Consider the following 22,897-nt stretch of genomic DNA (forward strand, 5'->3'; position numbering starts at 1 on the left):
AGACCCCCCAGACACAAAATCACACAAAAAAAAGTTCTTAAAAATTGTCATTTTTGATAAAAAAGCCAATTATTGAAAAATTAAAAAAAAAAAAAAAGAGAGAGATTTTGATTTTTACTTTGGATTTAGTATCTGGGGGGTCCTAAAAGTGTACATGTGAAGTTTCAGCTCTGTAGCATGTCCAGAACCATAAAAAAAAGATCGTTTGTATTAGAAAACTTTCAGACAGGGGGTTGGCTTCGCTGCTGTAACACCTTGCCGGTTTAATAGAAGGCATTTTTTTGGGTTCTTTGCAGTCAGGAAAAACATCTGAACTTGTGTATAGTGGCACTGTGCACAAGTTCTGATGTTTTGCCTGCCTCCAAAAACTCCCAAAAAATGACAGCAAAAACACACCTGGGCATTATTTTTTGACGCTAGCGTTTTTTTGGCATTTTTTTGGGTTCTTTTGAGGCAGGCAAAACATCTGAACTTGTGTATAGTGGTATATATACACACATACATATATTTATATACACATCTAGACATATATAGGTGTGATAGTAGCAGAAATATATTACTGTAAATGATTTCATTAGCGCAAGCATATATTTCTGCTACTATCACACCTATATATGTCTAGTTGTGTATATAAATATATGGATGTGTGTATATACACCACTATACACAGGTTCAGATGTTTTGCCTGCCTCCAAAACCCCCCAAAAAATGCCAGCAAAAACACACCTGGGCATTTTTTTGGGGTTCTTTTGAGGCAGACAAAACATCTGAACATGTGTATAGGGGGTATATATACACATATATGTCTGAATATATACCCCTAGACATATATAGGTGTGATAGTAGCAGAAATATATTACTGTAAATGATTTCATTAGCGCAAGCATTTATTTCTGCTACTATCACACCTATATATGTCTAGGGGTATATATACACATATATGTCTATATATACCCCCTATACACATATTCAGATGTCATGTCTGACATCAAACATCTCCTCAAAAAAGCACTGGCAGTGGCAGCCCCTGCAGCATAAAAAATGCTTGGCTGGTGAGAAGCCATATGCCTGTCCCGAAGCTATTCAGAGAAATGATCATTTCTCTATAGCGGTCACCCTGCTATGGAGGGGTTTTGTCACCCTGCCATAGCAGTCACTGCCAGTTAACCCTACACTACACTACGGTCCCCTTACACTTAACACTTTCCCTACAGAAACTAAATTTTTGAAGCTAACTTAAGTGTAAAGGAGCACTCTAACTACACTAGATATCCCTTTCCTCACACTAAAAATAGCTAAATGACACTTTTAAAGTAAAATTAACAGAACTGCTTCCACTCTCTTCCATGTCCAGTATAACAATGCTAGGAATATGGCGGGGGCGATCTTATATACTGGGGGGCGTATTCACTAATGATTGGTCTAGGGACCCCCTAGTCACTCCAATCACATTCCTAGCATTCTCCTGCCCCCTCAATTGGCTTTTGCTAATGGTTCTGGTCCAATCACAGGCTTTTAAAGCCCATTTCCTGAAGCATTGCATTTTGGGCGGTTCTGGTTGCCAAATTCCGAACTTTTTGGGCAAAAAGTTCTAAATTCGGCCGAACCTCGAACACCCAATGTTCGGGCCGAACCGATGGTCGACCCGAACCGTTCGATCACCCCTAGTGTCCTCTTCTGTACCAGAATGCCCTGCACCGGCCCCGCTTGTCAGTAGCGGCACAGGCGTGTCATCCCTGCTAAACATGCCCAGAAGCTGTTAAGCAGGGAATGAGGTGCCTGCACCGGAATTGACGAGCGGGGCCGGTGCAGGCGCATTGATTCCTGGGAGTGATGACGTTCAGCTCCCAGGCGTCAACACAAGAAGGAAGTGACGGCGGCGGCCGTGTCCGCAGAGTGAGGAAGAGGAAGTAAGGTAAGTATATTTTCTTTAAAAAGAAGGTAAGTGAATAAAAAAAAAAATGAATTATCCATTTGTTTTACAGGTTATTAAGAGCAAGCGGACAGTGAAAAAAATGTTTTCAGGGTGGAACTCCGTTTTAAGCTTTAATAATAAAACCTGTGGCTGATTGGTTTCCCTGCAGAATTGTGACTAATTTTGCCCTCTCTAGCTTTAGTAAATAAACCCCTAATAGTCTTTAGCTGTCTGTAAGGGAGTTATTCTGACAACCATAATAAAAAGAGGATTTTCCCACTGACCCCCAATAAATTGGTTTTAGAAGGGGTTCACAAAGACCTGAAAACTAAGGGTTCCTCTTTTGGTAAAAAGGTTGGGAAAAGCTGCTCTATGGCATTAGTTACAGTGACAAGTGAGTTACAAGTGAGCGAAAATCCCTGCAAATTAAGGGAATTCCTTGGGGATCCCCAAGTCACCAGAACTAGTGTCCCCATTGGAAGATTTCCCCGCTATTACTTTTCTGGGGAAAACCCAAAATTTGAGATTTTGTTTTCTTTTTACTTTCAGTGATAATGGTAAACAGAACAAATAGAGAGGGCGAATCTCCCAGATGGAGACACAGACAAAAATAAAAACCCAACAGGTGTTCTAATCCCTCTATACTCCATACAAAACTAAAAAAAAAAAGTTTTGCCTTTAGTTTTACTTTAACTAAAAAAAAAAAAGTTACTTATATTGCTCTCAGTTTTCTCCTGATCTCCAGATTCCTTTTTTGTAAGGTAAGAAACAATTTAATGAAAAGAAGATTACAGGGCCATTAAAGTGTCTCGTACACTTACCTGTTCTTTGCAGTTGGTTTTTGCACAGAGCAGCCGGATCCTCCTCTTCTCTGGTCCATTTTCGCTGCTCCTAGCCCCTTCCTCATGTTGAGGGCCCCCACGGCAAGCAGCTTGTTATGGGGGCACTCGAGCCGAGCTGCAGCTTCGTGTGTTAATTCAGACACAGAGCTGCGGTCTGGCCCCACCCCCTCTCTTTCCTGATTGGCTAACTGATTTTGATTGACACCTGCGGGAGCAAATGGGAGAGTCCTGGACGGTCGAGGGACTTGTGGACATCGCTGGACAGAGATGGGGCTCAGGTAAGTATTAGGGGGTGCTGGGGAGGCTGATTCACACTGAAGGCTTTTTATCTTAATGCATTGAATGCATTCAAATAAAAAAAAACTTCTGCCTTTACAATGTGTATGGATTATATCTGGAGAATAAGGATGTTGATTAGTGTCACTTTAAAGTGATTGTAAACGATCATTTTATAAAACACCCCATTCAGTTTAAAATGGAAATTAAAGGCAAAACATTTGTGTATAGATATAAAAAATATATATAAATACCTTTTTACTCTTTTTTATAAGTAATAAAAAGAAAAGAGAAGGCGCCTGGCCCTTTAAATAAAAGATTGTTGAACCTGCTGCCCTTTTAATTGTAATAAAACAATAAATAGGTATATATCATAGGTAAAAAGGCGCTGGTAATCTTAATATATCACGTGTTATAAAAATTAATAGGTGATTTAAAGTGTAATATATGTGATTAAAAATTGCTACAAATATATATATGATCTACTATTGGTGCAATTAGCAAAGAAAAGTGCATACCAGTGCAATTTCAATTCAGAAGTGTTTGTGCTTCTCAAAGTAAATTAATCCACAAAGGTGTGGATCAGTGAACCAATAAATAGATATATAAAGAATTCCATACAAAAATCACATAAGAATATATAAAAATATAAATATATAAATGTGCTCCAAGTAGTGTTTAAAAATCCAGGCAATAGCATGCAATCAAAATTGTGCTTGGTGGATTCTTATTAATCCCTTCACAGTGCTCCAGGTGCTGGGATGTGACAACCGTCAATTAAGAAGTGCTTGTGCTTCTCAAAGTAAATTAATCCACAAAGGTGTGGATCAGTGAACCAATAAATAAATATATAAAGAATTCCATACAAAAATCACATAAGGATATATAAAAAAATCACATAAGAATATATAAAAAAGTATAAATATATAAATGTGCTCCAAGTAGTGTTTAAAAGTCCAAGCAATAGCATGCAATCAAAATTGTGCTTGGTGAATTCTTATTAATCCATTCACAGTGCTCCAGGTGCTGGGATGTGACAACCGTGGCCTCTTACCAGCTAGCAGCAGGTCACAAGGACCCCCAACGCCTGTGATCCCTTTATTGGGTGGATCAGACCTCTCCTCGATTGCTTGGATCTCTGGCTCCTATATTACTCGAGTTGGACCATGTAGTCCCCCCATACACATAAAGATATAGAAGAACAAATAGCCTCCAATAGTGAAATACTGTTTTATTCTCCAAAAAACATACACTATAAGGTGACAATTAGCCTCTTACTATTTGTTGTGCCCTCCTGGCACTGGGCAATTCGGCAGTACAAAATCGTTTTTTTGGGTCTTAGGAAGATATTCTCCGGGGATCTGCAGCACCCTGTATCTCCTTTCCCCCTTTCTTTGTATTGCAGCGGTGGATGTGTATCCCAGCCTCTGTTCCGAATGCCTCTGTGTGTTACTTCCGGGTTAGCATTGACCACAATGCATTTCGCTTAACGAGCGTCCTCAGGCAGTCTGTGCTGGCCCTGTCAGTCACATCTTAAGTATCGCTATCTCTATTATGATTGGCCGGTGTTTAATTTTGCTTTTGTAGCGCCATTCATTTATTTTTATTGACATTAAGTGCCGATCTGTATATTTAACAGGATGGTATCGATTTATTACGTGACCCTTTTATTTTATGTGTATTTGACATTTGCTGCAAATCGCCCGGGTATATTCCTATTCCCCGCATTATACAAACAGCAATTCACATCCAATAATTCTTAAAAACACATAATGTATTTCCCACAATTATAAAACTATTTATATCTAGTATTAAATCTTTATTAATAAAACATTATAAATAAAATTGAAATTAGACATTATAAAATAAAAAATAAAAAAATATATATCTTTAATTGACGCCATCTAGTGGTCATCTAATGTTTCCTACATTCTTTTTAGTGTAATTCGGGACTATAACTCCATCTAGTGGCCATATATAGGAACAATTATTTTTTATTTTATCATTCTTATGGACATAGATATTAATTTATAGGGACATATGCTTATTAAAAAGGTACAGTGTACATTATAAATTTTTTAAAATAATATTATCTATATAAAAATCCATAATTTGTAATTAAAAAAATATATATATAAAATGGATATATAAAATATAAATATGAGATATATTATCTAAAGGCAAGGGATATAATCAATTAAATTCCTAAAAATTATTTAAAAAGCAATTAAGGTCTATGTCTGCATTTAACCCCATGGGTTTTAATGTTTTTAGTCTATGGATCCATGCGGTTTCGTTCTGCGATATCATTTTTCGCATATCTGAGCCTCTCCAATGACTGAATATTTTGTCAATTCCACAGAACCAAAGGAGGGAGGGATCTTGGTTGTGGAAAATTCTGAAGTGATTGGACAGGCTGTGCTTTTTGAAGCCTTTCTTTATGTTATCGACATGTTCTCCTATCCTAATTGCTAAAGTGCGGGTCGTGCGTCCGATGTATTTTAATCCGCAAGGGCAAGTACACATGTATGTAACAAATCTAGTGTCGCAGGTGATGAATTTTTTAATCTCAAATTCCCGATTGTCCGCGGAGAAGAACTTGTGTTCAATCCTTTTCTTAAATCTGCTTGTTCTGCATGCTTTACATCTTCTGCACCTATAGAAGCCATTTTTTGCGAAAAACATTTGTGGTTTTTTTGGTGGGTCTGGAACATTTTTTGATAGGATATTCCGTAGTCCCGGGGCTCTTTTATAAATAAATTTTGGATTCTTTGGGAGGAGTGTTTTTAAAGTGTCATCCCTTAATAGGATGTTCCAATTTTTCTTTATGCATTTTTCAACCTCTTTGTATTGGGTGTTGAATCCCGTAATAAAAGCTAGTTCAAAGTTTGGGTTTTCTTTCTTCTTTTTCTTCTTATTCTTTAGGAGGTCTTCTCTCTTCAATTCGGATATTTTCTTTTGTGTGATTCTCAGGTCTTTCTCTTTGTATCCCTTTTCTCTGAATCTTTCTATTAATTTATCTGTCTGTGTATTGTAGTCTTTTAAATCTGTACAATTCCTTCTAATTCGGGTGAATTGCCCTTTTGGTATCGCTTGTATCCAAGCCGGGTGATGGCAACTCCTCTTAGAGATGTAGCCATTAGTATCCACCTTTTTAAAGAAGGTTCTGGTGTTTAAAGTGCCGTTGTGCTTAAAGATCTCCAAGTCGAGAAATTGCACTGTATTTTTGTCCATATTACCTGTAAATTTGATCTGATATTTGTTTTTATTCATTTTCTTGAAGAAATGTTCCAGGGATTCTTGCGATCCTTCCCACACAACCAAGATATCATCAAGATATCGGCGGTAATACTTCAGTTGTTGTGGAAGTTTTGAGTAGATATCCTCCTCTTCCCATTTGGCTAAAAATATATTTGCTACGCTGGGAGCATAACGTGCTCCCATAGCTACACCCTTTATTTGGTTATAGTACTCATTCTTATACCAAAAATGATGATTTGACATAGCCATATTCAGGCCTTCCAATAGGAAATCTCTTTGTGGTTCCTTTAAATTGGTGTATTTTTCTAAGGCCCATTTGATAGCCCTTGATGCATCCTTCTGTCTGATGTTCGTATATAATGATTCCACATCGATCGATGCCAATATTGTATTTTCGGTGATATTTATGTCCACTAGTGAGGTTAATGTTTCCTTGGTATCCTTTAAAAAGGATTTTCCAATAGCAGCTATAGGCTGAAAAAATGTATCCAAATATTCACCCATCCTAGCATATAAAGATTCTATGCCACTGATTATGGGTCTTCCCGGTGGCTGCTGTAGATTTTTATGAATCTTGGGGATTTGATATATCACCGGCATACGAGGGGCTTTAATATTCAGGTATTTTCCTTCTTTTTTGTTCAGGAGGCCCTTTTTCATCCCTTTATTAATCCACTGTATCATTTTGGCTTTCAATTTATTTGTAGGATTTCCAGGTAATTTAACATATGTATCTTCATCATTTACAATACGATCCAGTTCCTTGGTATAATCTTCTTTTTTGAGAATCACTAGACCCCCTCCTTTATCAGCTGCTCTAATAATGATATTCTTCTTTTCTTCCAAACTTCTGATGGCTTCCCAAACTTCCTTTGTATTTTTAGTTGGCTTCCTTTTCATCATCTGTACCTCTTTTTGAACAATATTCCTGAACACTTGGATATATTGGTAGGTACTGGATTTAGGATTAAAAACTGATTTGTTCCGAAGTTGGGTATGTTGGTATTCTGTTTCTTCCTCTCCTCCTATCCCTTTCTTGTGTTGTTCCGCAAAAAATTTCTTAATATTAAGTTTTCGTGTAAACTTTTCTAGATCGATAAAAGTCTCAAAATGATCTAGAGATTTAGCAGGGGCAAATTTCAGTCCCTCTTGTAATATTTTCAATTCTGATGGTGTAAGTTCCACCCCTGCTAAATTGAATATCCCTTGCTCTAGACGTCCCTTTTCCGTTTTCTTTCTCCCTCCTCTACATCCTCTTTTTTTGCGTTTTCCCGCATGTTGGCCCAATAATTGTCTTTCCAAGACCTCTCTTCCCCCTGTTGCTTGAATTGTCCCGAGGGACCTGGCTTTTGTCCATCATTGGGATGAGGGTAGATATAGTGTTCTGAAGGTCCTGGTCTTTGGCCATCTGAGGGGTATGAGTAATGATGTTGGTTGTTCCTATATTCCTGATGGGAAGGGAGTCGTTCTCTCTCTCTATACATTCCCGAGGGTTCCTGTCTTAATCTGCCCGGCGGTTGATAATATTCTTGGTCATTTCTATATGTTGTCTGTCTTTCTCCTCCTCTTTGTTGTTGGTAATTGTTATAATTATCATATTGATAGTTATTTTTCTTATATCCTCTCTATAACAACACAAGAAAGGGATAGGAGGAGAGGAAGAAACAGAATACCAACATACCCAACTTCGGAACAAATCAGTTTTTAATCCTAAATCCAGTACCTACCAATATATCCAAGTGTTCAGGAATATTGTTCAAAAAGAGGTACAGATGATGAAAAGGAAGCCAACTAAAAATACAAAGGAAGTTTGGGAAGCCATCAGAAGTTTGGAAGAAAAGAAGAATATCATTATTAGAGCAGCTGATAAAGGAGGGGGTCTAGTGATTCTCAAAAAAGAAGATTATACCAAGGAACTGGATCGTATTGTAAATGATGAAGATACATATGTTAAATTACCTGGAAATCCTACAAATAAATTGAAAGCCAAAATGATACAGTGGATTAATAAAGGGATGAAAAAGGGCCTCCTGAACAAAAAAGAAGGAAAATACCTGAATATTAAAGCCCCTCGTATGCCGGTGATATATCAAATCCCCAAGATTCATAAAAATCTACAGCAGCCACCGGGAAGACCCATAATCAGTGGCATAGAATCTTTATATGCTAGGATGGGTGAATATTTGGATACATTTTTTCAGCCTATAGCTGCTATTGGAAAATCCTTTTTAAAGGATACCAAGGAAACATTAACCTCACTAGTGGACATAAATATCACCGAAAATACAATATTGGCATCGATCGATGTGGAATCATTATATACGAACATCAGACAGAAGGATGCATCAAGGGCTATCAAATGGGCCTTAGAAAAATACACCAATTTAAAGGAACCACAAAGAGATTTCCTATTGGAAGGCCTGAATATGGCTATGTCAAATCATCATTTTTGGTATAAGAATGAGTACTATAACCAAATAAAGGGTGTAGCTATGGGAGCACGTTATGCTCCCAGCGTAGCAAATATATTTTTAGCCAAATGGGAAGAGGAGGATATCTACTCAAAACTTCCACAACAACTGAAGTATTACCGCCGATATCTTGATGATATCTTGGTTGTGTGGGAAGGATCGCAAGAATCCCTGGAACATTTCTTCAAGAAAATGAATAAAAACAAATATCAGATCAAATTTACAGGTAATATGGACAAAAATACAGTGCAATTTCTCGACTTGGAGATCTTTAAGCACAACGGCACTTTAAACACCAGAACCTTCTTTAAAAAGGTGGATACTAATGGCTACATCTCTAAGAGGAGTTGCCATCACCCGGCTTGGATACAAGCGATACCAAAAGGGCAATTCACCCGAATTAGAAGGAATTGTACAGATTTAAAAGACTACAATACACAGACAGATAAATTAATAGAAAGATTCAGAGAAAAGGGATACAAAGAGAAAGACCTGAGAATCACACAAAAGAAAATATCCGAATTGAAGAGAGAAGACCTCCTAAAGAATAAGAAGAAAAAGAAGAAAGAAAACCCAAACTTTGAACTAGCTTTTATTACGGGATTCAACACCCAATACAAAGAGGTTGAAAAATGCATAAAGAAAAATTGGAACATCCTATTAAGGGATGACACTTTAAAAACACTCCTCCCAAAGAATCCAAAATTTATTTATAAAAGAGCCCCGGGACTACGGAATATCCTATCAAAAAATGTTCCAGACCCACCAAAAAAACCACAAATGTTTTTCGCAAAAAATGGCTTCTATAGGTGCAGAAGATGTAAAGCATGCAGAACAAGCAGATTTAAGAAAAGGATTGAACACAAGTTCTTCTCCGCGGACAATCGGGAATTTGAGATTAAAAAATTCATCACCTGCGACACTAGATTTGTTACATACATGTGTACTTGCCCTTGCGGATTAAAATACATCGGACGCACGACCCGCACTTTAGCAATTAGGATAGGAGAACATGTCGATAACATAAAGAAAGGCTTCAAAAAGCACAGCCTGTCCAATCACTTCAGAATTTTCCACAACCAAGATCCCTCCCTCCTTTGGTTCTGTGGAATTGACAAAATATTCAGTCATTGGAGAGGCTCAGATATGCGAAAAATGATATCGCAGAACGAAACCGCATGGATCCATAGACTAAAAACATTAAAACCCATGGGGTTAAATGCAGACATAGACCTTAATTGCTTTTTAAATAATTTTTAGGAATTTAATTGATTATATCCCTTGCCTTTAGATAATATATCTCATATTTATATTTTATATATCCATTTTATATATATATTTTTTTAATTACAAATTATGGATTTTTATATAGATAATATTATTTTAAAAAATTTATAATGTACACTGTACCTTTTTAATAAGCATATGTCCCTATAAATTAATATCTATGTCCATAAGAATGATAAAATAAAAAATAATTGTTCCTATATATGGCCACTAGATGGAGTTATAGTCCCGAATTACACTAAAAAGAATGTAGGAAACATTAGATGACCACTAGATGGCGTCAATTAAAGATATATATTTTTTTATTTTTTATTTTATAATGTCTAATTTCAATTTTATTTATAATGTTTTATTAATAAAGATTTAATACTAGATATAAATAGTTTTATAATTGTGGGAAATACATTATGTGTTTTTAAGAATTATTGGATGTGAATTGCTGTTTGTATAATGCGGGGAATAGGAATATACCCGGGCGATTTGCAGCAAATGTCAAATACACATAAAATAAAAGGGTCACGTAATAAATCGATACCATCCTGTTAAATATACAGATCGGCACTTAATGTCAATAAAAATAAATGAATGGCGCTACAAAAGCAAAATTAAACACCGGCCAATCATAATAGAGATAGCGATACTTAAGATGTGACTGACAGGGCCAGCACAGACTGCCTGAGGACGCTCGTTAAGCGAAATGCATTGTGGTCAATGCTAACCCGGAAGTAACACACAGAGGCATTCGGAACAGAGGCTGGGATACACATCCACCGCTGCAATACAAAGAAAGGGGGAAAGGAGATACAGGGTGCTGCAGATCCCCGGAGAATATCTTCCTAAGACCCAAAAAAACGATTTTGTACTGCCGAATTGCCCAGTGCCAGGAGGGCACAACAAATAGTAAGAGGCTAATTGTCACCTTATAGTGTATGTTTTTTGGAGAATAAAACAGTATTTCACTATTGGAGGCTATTTGTTCTTCTATATCTTTATGTGTATGGGGGGACTACATGGTCCAACTCGAGTAATATAGGAGCCAGAGATCCAAGCAATCGAGGAGAGGTCTGATCCACCCAATAAAGGGATCACAGGCGTTGGGGGTCCTTGTGACCTGCTGCTAGCTGGTAAGAGGCCACGGTTGTCACATCCCAGCACCTGGAGCACTGTGAATGGATTAATAAGAATTCACCAAGCACAATTTTGATTGCATGCTATTGCTTGGACTTTTAAACACTACTTGGAGCACATTTATATATTTATACTTTTTTATATATTCTTATGTGATTTTTTTATATATCCTTATGTGATTTTTGTATGGAATTCTTTATATATTTATTTATTGGTTCACTGATCCACACCTTTGTGGATTAATTTACTTTGAGAAGCACAAGCACTTCTTAATTGACGGTTGTCACATCCCAGCACCTGGAGCACTGTGAAGGGATTAATAAGAATCCACCAAGCACAATTTTGATTGCATGCTATTGCCTGGATTTTTAAACACTACTTGGAGCACATTTATATATTTATATTTTTATATATTCTTATGTGATTTTTGTATGGAATTCTTTATATATCTATTTATTGGTTCACTGATCCACACCTTTGTGGATTAATTTACTTTGAGAAGCACAAACACTTCTGAATTGAAATTGCACTGGTATGCACTTTTCTTTGCTAATTGCACCAATAGTAGATCATATATATATTTGTAGCAATTTTTAATCACATATATTACACTTTAAATCACCTATTAATTTTTATAACACGTGATATATTAAGATTACCAGCGCCTTTTTACCTATGATATATATCTTTTTTATAAGTGATCACATTCCCTCTGTTCTCAGCTGCATAAGAGCTGGGGGAGGAGAAGCATCAATGAAATGATCTTCCCAGTGAATGGCTGTGCAGGGGGGGGGTGTCAGGACAAGTCTGATCGTTGGAGGAGAGCAGCTAGAGAACTGACCCAGGTGAGTTCTCCTGCTTAGTGGGGTCAGTTTTTACGAGGAAAGCAAAATGGGACTGCCAGAAATATGAGAGATTTCAAACAAAGGAAGCAAAAAAAATTAAAATAGAGAACAGGATACTTTTTTGTACAAGCAAATGGTACAGGAGGCACATATCAGGAATATGAAATGCTCAGTTATAGCTACAGCAACTGATAAAAAAGTCACATTAGCTATTCCCAGTGGCTGTTCGGGAATCACATGACTAATTCTTGCTTCTATACAACCTCCAACTGCTTTAGATTGACCACAACCGCATGTGTTACATTCACAAGCCCAAAAACTACCAACATATTTTATGGCTAGCAACCCATGAAACCTCACATTTCCTCTTTTCTAGAAAACTTTTGTAAATCCATCAAGAGGAGATCCGCAATAATTCTTCATGTGTTTTCAATTATATATGAGATGCAGAATTCGAAGAAATAGCGTTTTCCTTATCTGCCAGGTGTCAATGCCAAACTTTCAGGCAAAGTTTTGGATAGTTCTCCTTCACCAAAAATAACATTCGATTCCTAAAAAAAAAAATCTTGGCTTTGGAATCCAAGGAAATATTCCAAAAATGCAGAAAAGACCCCCAGAGGACTCAGGGAGAAAAGATTGGTATGTTCAGTTTTCACTGAGTTAGAGAAAGTTTTCTTAGCCAAGCTGGACTCTGGGAGCTGCTTATACAGTCAAAGTCTTGTATGGCAATCCTTCACTAAGCAGCAAGTGCACCGTGTAATAGAGACTAGGTGCCTCTAGGTAGGAATGACAAGAATACCTGCAAACATACTATAGGCAGATCACTTACACAGTCCTTTGTCAATGGTATGACAGTTGGTTGTGTTCCAATGGCTAGCCTAATGTCCCAGAACTGCCAGGAACGCTCCTCAAATAGCTGACAGCCTGATGGTTCAGCACATCAATAGTACATGAAATTCTTGTGGACTGTTCGCATTGTTAGTATGGGAGGTGGTCTGGAAATGGTTTAGAGCAGTGGTCTCCCAACTGCGGCCCTTTGCATACCTTTATCTAACCATTAGGAATTCTTTCCACAGATATGAAGCACTATTCCTCCCATTGATATGTATGACGGGCACTATTCCTTTCACTGATACCAGTGACGGGCACTTTTTTCTTCCACTGACACCAACGATGGAGTATTATTTATCCCAGTGACAACAACAATGGAACACTATTCCTCCCACTGATACCGACAATGGAAAACTATGTCTTCCATTGACGAGAAACACAGGCGCCACTCTAAGTGCAATAACTTGAGATTTATTCAGTAAATCTCAAGTTATTGCACTTAGAGTGGCGCCTGTGTTTCTCCTTTAGTTGGCTCCAAGCAATCTTCTACTTGTCACCAGAGCTGCCTCAGGAGTGCACCTTGGGATTTTTTATGAACCCTTTATGGACCCTTTATGGACCCTTTATGGACTTTAGCATATGGACCTATGTATTATCATAATTGACAACTATATTTTTGGTTGTTGGTTTTTGTCCAGTGACACAGGTTCTAGTCCCAGGTGATACTAATCTTCCCCTTTGTGCGCCAGCGGTTTATTATTTTTATTTTCTTCCATTGACACCAATGATAAGGCATTATTCCTTTCACTAATACTCTTTATGGGGCACAATTTCTCCTCCTAATGGCCACAGGGGCGCTATGTCATTTTTTTTTTTTTTTACTCCCACTGACCACTGCCTGGCTTGCCTAAAGTCTGAGGAACAGTGAACTGGCCTTTTTTTTTTTTTAAAGTTTGGAGAGCCCTGTGGTTGCAGTTCATTGTCAGTGTGTCACAGCTGCTGGATAACTCATGGACTCACTGACAGTTCAAGGGGAAGGAATGTCCTCATAAAGGCCCTAGCACACTTACCAATGTGCTAAAATTAGTACTCTAGAACTCATCTGTCAGGGGAGGACTGGGAAGGGGGGCAGGGTGGCAATTGCCCCCTGGGCCGTTCTGATGCTGGGTAAAAAGGCTACACTCAGGGCTGGGTTAATGTAGGGGCCAGACACTGTAAACAGCTGCTGGTTGCCACTACACAATGTTATATTTGCAGAGCTGCAGTGGAGCGGTATGAATGTGCGGAGTACGCTCCTGCACCCGGCTGGCACAATACTAACAGTCACTTCCCTGTCAGGCAGAGTGATCTCTGCCCGACAGGAGCTTCCTAGGCCCCCACCTGGCGTGATGTCATGTATTTTTGTTAAACCTCCTTTGTCGCTAATAACATTAAATTAAGTTACCACATTGCATCATGTTTGTCTTGCTTCATAACATCAATCTCAATTATAAAACCAGGTGGGCATGGATGGTGAGCTGATTTGATGGTTCAATGGGCCACTTGACTGGACTTGCCCCCTAGGCCTAAGGCTGCCAGCCCTCCCCTGTCATCTGTCCTAGCCAACGTCCAAGTGATCAACCTAAATAAACTATGTGCCAGGTAACCCATTTCAAGGGTAGGGGTTCTCTAAAAAAACTGAGGTGCCTTGCTCTCATGATCCCATGTTGACTTGGCATAAAGAAGATCTCCTCTCCTGAAGCTACTTGTTCGTACAGGCATTTATATAGCACCAACAATTTGCATGTCTTTGAAGTGTGGAAGTAAACCAGAATAACTGGTAGAAACCTATGCAAACACAGGGAGACCATACAAACTCCATGCAGGTAGTGTACTGAGCAGGATTCAAAGTGAGGACCCCCCGTGCTGCATGCAGGACAACCACTATATCCTGTATTCTAGATTGCAAGCTCTAACGAGCAGGACCCTCTGATTCCTCCTGTTTTGAATCCTGTTCTAAATGTACTGTCTGACTTCATGTTGTAAAGCACTGCGCAAACTATTGGCGCTATATAAATACTACTAATGATAATAATTAAAAACACAACCCTTTCATTTGAATTCGAATAAATGGTACCTCCTGCAAAATGACCTTCACTAGCCTCCTCCCTTCAATCTAGGAACTTCTTGTAATAAAGACCGGCCACTGCTCCTTTTTCTCTTTGTGCAGGGTGACTGGTCTTGCCTCCACCCCACTCTTGTAGTTTTCTGTAGACAACCTGTAACGGTTGAGGCTTGCTGGGTCCCTCCCACAGCTGTGCTAGCTGCAAACTATGTACAGAACACTGATGAGATCATTGTTACTTTTACAACAATATTTGGGTTTGCAAGAACATTCGGTGCACCCAAAACTGATCTATATCCTTTGAGGCTATTGACGAATATATTTAAAGGAGAAATATGGCCAAAGCTTTTTTGGATGTATTTCTTCTGTGGGTCACAAGAGCGCACTTAGTTTTGCACACTTGTAACCCAGATTCAGCTGACTGCAGGCTAAAGCCCGCTTTTGGCTGATGTCACAGAGATGGTCCAGGCTCTGCAAGGATCCCAACATTATTGTCGGGATATGCCCACATGCCTGACTGACAGCGGGCTCAGCCTCTCAGCCAGCCACTGAGAGCCTGAGCCAGCCTCTCTGGCCCCCTGCACAGACTGGCACTCCAGTGAGCACTAGAGGACAGAGCAGAGAGCCAGTGACTAACAGTCACAGCTCTGCGGTCAGAATGGACCAAGAACTGAGCAATCACCAGTCTTTCATCACTCAGCTTTCTATGTGGAGCCAGTAGGGGACAGTTATAGCATCAGATCAATCCTTCATCTACATAGTAGATTATATAGGTTTGTTTTTCTTTTGTATCCCATACTACTCTTTTGAATACAAGTTTTTGTGGCCATAATTCAGCTTTCAAAATTTCATGTAAAGGCCCAACTCTGGGATATGTGAAAATTCTCCTTTGCTGTGCCTGAACAGCTGGCGTTACCTGCTGGTTTAGATCGAGTGGAGAGTTTACTTACCTGATCTTCCACTCCCTCAACAGACGGCGCTCTCCTATTCTCCAGCGGTGGAAGTTGACTGTCCTTTGGCTTGTCGTGATGACATCAAGATCATAGATGGCTGGAGTATGGGGGAGAAGATGCTGCGGGGACCGGTCTAGCAGCATGAAGGAGCAGAGGACCCGGTATAATCTACTTCACCAAATCCACTAGACCTAAACAAGCACTTAAGCCAGCCATAGACAGCTCGAAATTCTACCCGAATCAGCAGGAACTGGTCTATATTCCATTATGGAGAGTTTATTCGAATTAGATCAGGCAAGGACTTTAGAGGCACCCGCAAAAGGTTTTTTATCCCAAAATATATTATCAAATAAGGGTAATGTAAATGCCCACAAATGGGTCAATAGATATAAATGTAACAAAGCCAAAAAAGGCCAAAGAGGGAAAGGGTGTTATACAAAAAACTGCTTGCTATTGCCAATAGCGGGTGATTCCCACCCAAATCTAGATTGGAGCAAATATGGCGCCTTCAGATAGCAGTACTCTGATCGCCAAAGGGATAGGGGTATTTTCTAATTCGAATAAACTCTCCATTGTATTTGGGATGTGGCACACTCCTTACTTGTAAAATACCCCTATCCCTTTGGCGATCAGACTACTGCTATCTGAAGGCGCCATATTTGCTCCAATCTATATTCCATTATGGGCAGGCTGGTTATACTAAAAATGATCCATCATTCGACTTCAGTACAACCACCTTGTTGGGTTTTATTTGGGGCCAATCGCTACCAGTGGCTAAAGCTGCCAGCAGTGATCATCGTAGCTTGCTGTGCTCCCCGCCGACAGAACACAATAGCCCTGCTGGAGGGATTCCCCCATCAACACTTGATCTGGGAATCAAGCAATTTTCTATCCTTTAACCCATGGAAAGAAAATAGCATAATGCATGGCACAGCCACACTGCAAGGGAGAATTCTCACATTTCCTGGAGTTGGGCTCTAAAGCTTATATGAGATGTTTATGACTCAGCTTACATTTACTTTAACTGTTCAAATGCTTTATTAATAAAAGACGTCAGGAAATAATAAAAAACATAACTGCAATATTGCTCATATGTCAGTGTGACAAATGCAAAGAATACACAGTGACTTACACATTGGAGTTAATATCTAAGCCAGGGTTACTTTGTATTCAAGGTGTGCCCTATCTCGGTTATCTAGAGACAGATAACACCCCACCGATCATGAGGGTGATTGCTTGGCTGTCTTACAAGGAGAATTCCATATTGTACATTCAGCGAGGTTCTGCTACCGCTATTCCCTGTGTGCTGATTTCAGTGTATGCAGATTAAAACCATAGAATCATGTCTAGACTCCTGCCTCACAATAAGTTCCTCTTGTGCAGCCGTAAAATAGGCAATTCTGAAGGTTTTCTCTTTTTTTTTTTGCTTACTGGGAAACTAGACAAAACTTGTTTCTAAGTGTTTTCTGCCAATACTCACTTAAAAGAACCCAAAACGTTTATTGCCAGCCTATAAAATTCTTCTGTTAGCAAAAAGCCAGCGATTCAACCTTTGCTTCTATACTATTTTCCAAGTGTACACATTGAATCTGCTTCCCTTTAATCGGAATCTGGATAGACTTTACCCAATTTTCTTCTCTCCGAGTAGATAACGTTTTACTATTCAGAACACAGCTTTGCACATGGCTGCAGCTCAAAGCCACAAAATCAATCCACAAGGTATAAGAATACAATAAACAGGCACAAGATATTCCCGGTAACATGACCTGGGCTGACTTTCACCATATAAATCTGGATTCTGCAATATCCCGGCCCTGATGAGCTGCATTGTTTTATTTCCAATTACGACGGTCAGCAAACTTTCGACTCCGTTTTCACATTTTAGAGACGCTATTGATAGGACTGGAGAGTTAGGATGTTTCTTAGCTTTGTGTTTTACTGAGTGCCTTAATAAAAGGGCTTACAACGGTAGTCCCGGAATTTAGTTTTACAAGCGAATAAGTAAAGTGTGAGACTTTTAGCAGGAAAGGAAACTTAGGGTCACTTCATGGTGTTGCAATAATGCATATTAACACACAATAGATGGCAATGCACCAAATTTAGTTCTTTTAGGGTCACTTCAGGGTGCTGCAGTAATGCTCAATAACACACAATAGAAGGCAATGCACCAAACCTAGTGCCGCGTATTACCACTTATTTTTTAATGGCGTCCAACACATCAAGCCAGCACACAACAACACACGTACACTGCGTTGAAAAATGGCTGCAGTAGACTGCCAACTGGCATAGTTGGTAGCCTTTTCAAAATGAATGCGCTGTCTTAAGCCTCGTATACACGCTACGAATTTCCGCCAACCGGTCATCCGTCTTTTGTCCAGAGTGGTGTCCGTTGGTTGGAATGTGCTCTAGACTGCACACGAATTTTCCCGCACGACAGAATTCTACTTCAGAAGTGATGTCATGTGTTGGATTGCTTTCTATGTGTTCTTTCATCTCTGAGCATGCATAGTCTTGCTCATAAGATTTTTCCCCGTCGAAATCTGTACTAAAAATTTTAATGCCTGCACGCCAGGATTTTGTCAGCCGAAAAGTCGGAGTCGGCTGTCGAAAGCACCATACTAACAATCCGAAAATCGGCAGATCGGTCGTCGGACGAAATTTCCCTTCCGAATTTCTTATCGTGTGTACGGGGCTTTACAGTAATCCACCATCCATTAACAAGCAACACGCCAAAGATGTTCAACTGCAACCAAGGTTTATTGCAATGGCAGCACACTGCTCACTCCCACCCAAAGCCAGCCTGTCCTACCGCAAAGAATATCAAAGTTGAACTTAAGGCAAAACTTTTATTTTACTTTGGCTAAAGTAAGTAAGGGTGATAACCCCGGTCAGGATTTATTTGCCTTCTGTGTCCCATTGGGGAGATTTCCCATTGCCCTGTCCCATAGCCAAAACAGGAAAGCCCTCCAATATGAGGGAATCCCTGATTGTCACCAGAACTAATGTCCTCATTGGAAGATTTTCCGATCTAGGGACAATCCAAAATGTAGGATTTATTTTAACTTTTGGTTATAATGGTGAACATGAGAAATAGAGAGGGTGAATATCCACTATGGGGACACAGACAGCAATAAAGAACTGAGAGGTGTTCTAATCCCTCTCCACTCTATCCAAAACTTATAAAAAATTGTCTTTAGTTATACTTTAAAGCTTGTGTGCTGAAGCACCTTAACAGTATGAATCACCTGACAAAATCCCTATATTTCACTCATCCCTTGTCTTAACCTAGCCCCTAAAAGGATAATTGGACTGCATAGAAAGTACAGTTATTTCTTTTGCTATCTGACCTATCCATCTGGATACTTGCCGTGAAGAAGGAGCGCTGCTGCCCTCCCCCAGGCAGCAAGCACACTCGGAAACGCGTCGCATGCAGATGACATCATCCAGGGTCGACTATCCACCAAGCCTTGCTGTCAAGCAAATACACGAGCCTACTTCCTGGTTCTAATCTTGCCGTACAAGCCAGCCATGGCGAAAGGATCTCAGCTCCAGCAGGACGGATGTCCATGACCGGATGATATACACTTCTCCACACTGGAACCTTGTTTTATGGGCATGAATTTATGCTTACTAACGTGAGTGCATAATTTTATTCATTAAACCTGTTGCATAAAGTCTACACTTAGAGGCGCCTCTGTCTGTCTTTTTTTTAGCCCTGTGGAACCCCTGGCTTTTGGTTTCTGGATGGCTGCCCTACATGGTGGACTTTTTCTCCCCCTGTGCCATTAATGACTTTTAACTCCATGGACTTTTGGTTCGATATGTGATCAAGCGCCTGTTAACATTGTGTATTCCCTTCCCCCTTATACTTACTTGAGCCCAATCTCAATCCAGTGATGTGCATGAGAGCAGCGGCTCTTTTGCATTCTTTGCAAGCATTTTTAAAGCGTTTTAGAAGTGTATTATAAGTGTTTTAAAGCTTTAGGTGTTTTTGTTTAGCCAATAGAAAGCACTAGGAGGAGGAGAGGTAGAGGAGGTGGGGAGCTGCTATTTGAGCAGAAAATGCTCGTAAAACACTCAAGTCAGGTGTTTCTATTGAAGTCTATGGGGCCAAAAACACTTGTAATCTGCCAAAAATGTACTTTTTTGAGTGACAGACGTTTTGCTTCAGATGACAGAATGCTCAGATGTGAGGGCCATTGAAATGAATGGGATTTGGCTTGTTGAACGTTTTATGGTCGGTTCATATTGGTGTGATGCGGGAACCCTGCGAATCCACTGCGGGTTCCCACATTGCACCAGACTCGCAGGCAGTTCACACTGCCATATGCGTACTGCTGGGAGTGTCAATACAAAGTTAATGATGCTCCCAGATTCGTTTGCATATTGCAGTGTGAACTGTCAATTCAGTCAGGAATCGGATTGCATAGGTGTGAACACTTATGCGATCTGATGCTGATGCGGACCAAAAAAAAGGGTCCTGCACAACTTTAGTCGGAATGCAATGCAAATTAAGCCATACAATCTGTATGGCTGAATTTGCATCACACGGACATCGCATGTGATTTGCATAGCAGTGCGGTGCAAATCACATGTGTAGCGGGGTTAAAAATGCTTAAAGATACTGTTTGATATGTGAGAAGGAACTAGGCTCCCTCTAGTGGTAGCTGCATGGAATTTCCCGGGCTGTGACTTCCTTTTGGTGAGATGAAGAAACTACATCTCCCAGGCTGCTTTGCAAGATCCAGGGTGCACGGTTGCACCGCACGACACTATGGGGGAAGTTATTTAAAGGAAGAGAGAGGCTAAGCCGGGGGGGGCGCCTTTCTGCGCTGGACTCTGAGGAACCAGCGAGCGAGAGTGGAGGACTGATGCTGGATATTGGGCCAAAGCCTCTTAGCCTGGAGGGACGACGTTGAACCGTCCCATCTCAAGCACGAGGCACATTCCTGGAGGTCATACTGCTGTTTGCAGAGACCGGAAGTCATCCGCCAGAAAGACCTCGCGCGGCTGGCATATAGCCAAAGGACTGAGACCGCAGTGGAGCGCGCGAAGGAGGAACTTCTGTTGGTGAGAGGGCACATGCCCAATAACTGACTTTATCTGCCAAAGAGATAGCTTTATTTACAGATAGCGGTAGCGCAACAGGAGGTGATAAACCCTGGGGTTTGTCAGTAGGAGACTCATAGACAAACGATAAGATCTAAAAAGGAGTCGCCAGAGGCTACCGCTTTTGCAGAAGTTATTGCTCAGTTACACAGACACCCTGCGGTGACAACCAACAGCTTGCTGTTTCTTTTTTTTTCTCTCTCTTGATCTTCATTCCTAATTTGGATTACAAATGAGCTCTATTCAATAACCTTGCTAGCGAAGATCAACAAGAAAGAAGAGAACTCTGGGGGAGGGACTCAGATAGGCCCACCTATCTGGTACTGTGTCTAGCCTTAACGAAGGAGGAGTGTGGGGGTATTTCTTTTATCTTTTTAAAGCTGTTTTAAGTAACCTTTTATGGGCTTGTATGGTATTGTATCTCCCTTACTCAATTTGATACATAGTAAACTAAGTTTTGATTAATTACAATCCTGTGTGCTGTTCCATTGTGTCACCCAGAAGGACTACTGTTAAAGAAGGTAACAAGGTACTGTTGCATATTGAAGTATTGTATTCCAATCTGTGTATCCATTTGATAGTCCAGTCCTATTCTGGGTCAGTTGTGCCTGAGGAGGGATCGAGCCAATTTGATTGGGTTGTTAGGCAGGGAGTAGACCCAATAACATAATCAGCAGCTCCTGCGGGGGTGGTGCTACACGTGGGGGCTCGTCCGGGATTTCTACAGTCCTGCAACACAACCCTCTCAGCCACAGAATCCCCTCCCACGCAGAAATGGACCCTGCCGCTGCTGCTGAGTGGTGCAAGGAAGAGAATGTCATAGTGGAAAATGGCCTGGTGGTTGAAATCAAGGGAGAAGCCTGGACTGAAGAAAAGCTCCTCCCTGTTTTAAGGGCACTATCCACAGACAGGAAATTCTGGGTGATTGACATAAAAACCGACACCACTGTCCCACACACGTATGCACTGTGTGAGTGGAGGAAAGGGGTCCCTGATTATTTCAACGGAAACAGTGTAAAAACTACTGACCTGATACATCCAGGAGTTCCTACTGCGGGTCCCTCATCCACCACTCCTGGGGTATCCAGCCAAGAAAAAGGTGTCCAAGAAGGGCATCCTGAGTCATCACCTTTGTCGACTTTTAGCTCAGAACTGTGTGCTGTTCTTGGGGAGATTGTAGCAAAATGTAGTAGGGACTCCTCGAGCTATCTGATGACTGGATATAGGAAGCTCCGGACATTCTCTGGGAAACAGCCTGTGCCTTCAGCAGAAGATGGGTTTGAAGAGTGGTTAGATACCGCCACTCAGGCTTTGGAGGAATGGGAGGTACCAGAACAGCACAAGAAGCAGAGAATCACAGAGAGTTTAAGGGGACCTGCATTAGAGGCTGTACGTAATCTAAAGCTTAGCAAGAAGAACTGCACTGCACAGGATTATTTGGACATTCTGCAAGATGTGTTTGGTCGGACGGAGAACGCGGCTGAACTTCTCTACCAGTTGGACCACTGTTATCAAGAAGAGGGGGAGAAGTTGTCCGAATTCATTAAACGTCTGGATAGGATTATCCACCAGATCCTGTTAAAGAAAGGAATAGACCCCCGGAAAATAGATGAGACTCGTGCACGACAGGTTCTAAAAGGGGCTCAACCTTTAGATCCCATTGCCATACTGTTACGAACTCGTCGAGATGGCGGCATTCTAGAATACCCCGACCTGATTCGAATGGTCAGAGAGGAAGAGGTCATGTTGGACAACAAGAAGAAAAGTCGGCAGTTTGACTCAACTGCCCGGGTTGGAGTGATAAGTGTGGAAGAGGGTGACTCTCAAGTTGAACTCCTAAAGACCCAAGTGTCTCAGTTGATAGAAATGGTGTCC

This window comes from Pelophylax lessonae (assembly GCF_965119305.1).
Source record: "Pelophylax lessonae genome assembly, chromosome: 8".
NCBI lineage: Eukaryota > Metazoa > Chordata > Amphibia > Anura > Ranidae > Pelophylax > Pelophylax lessonae.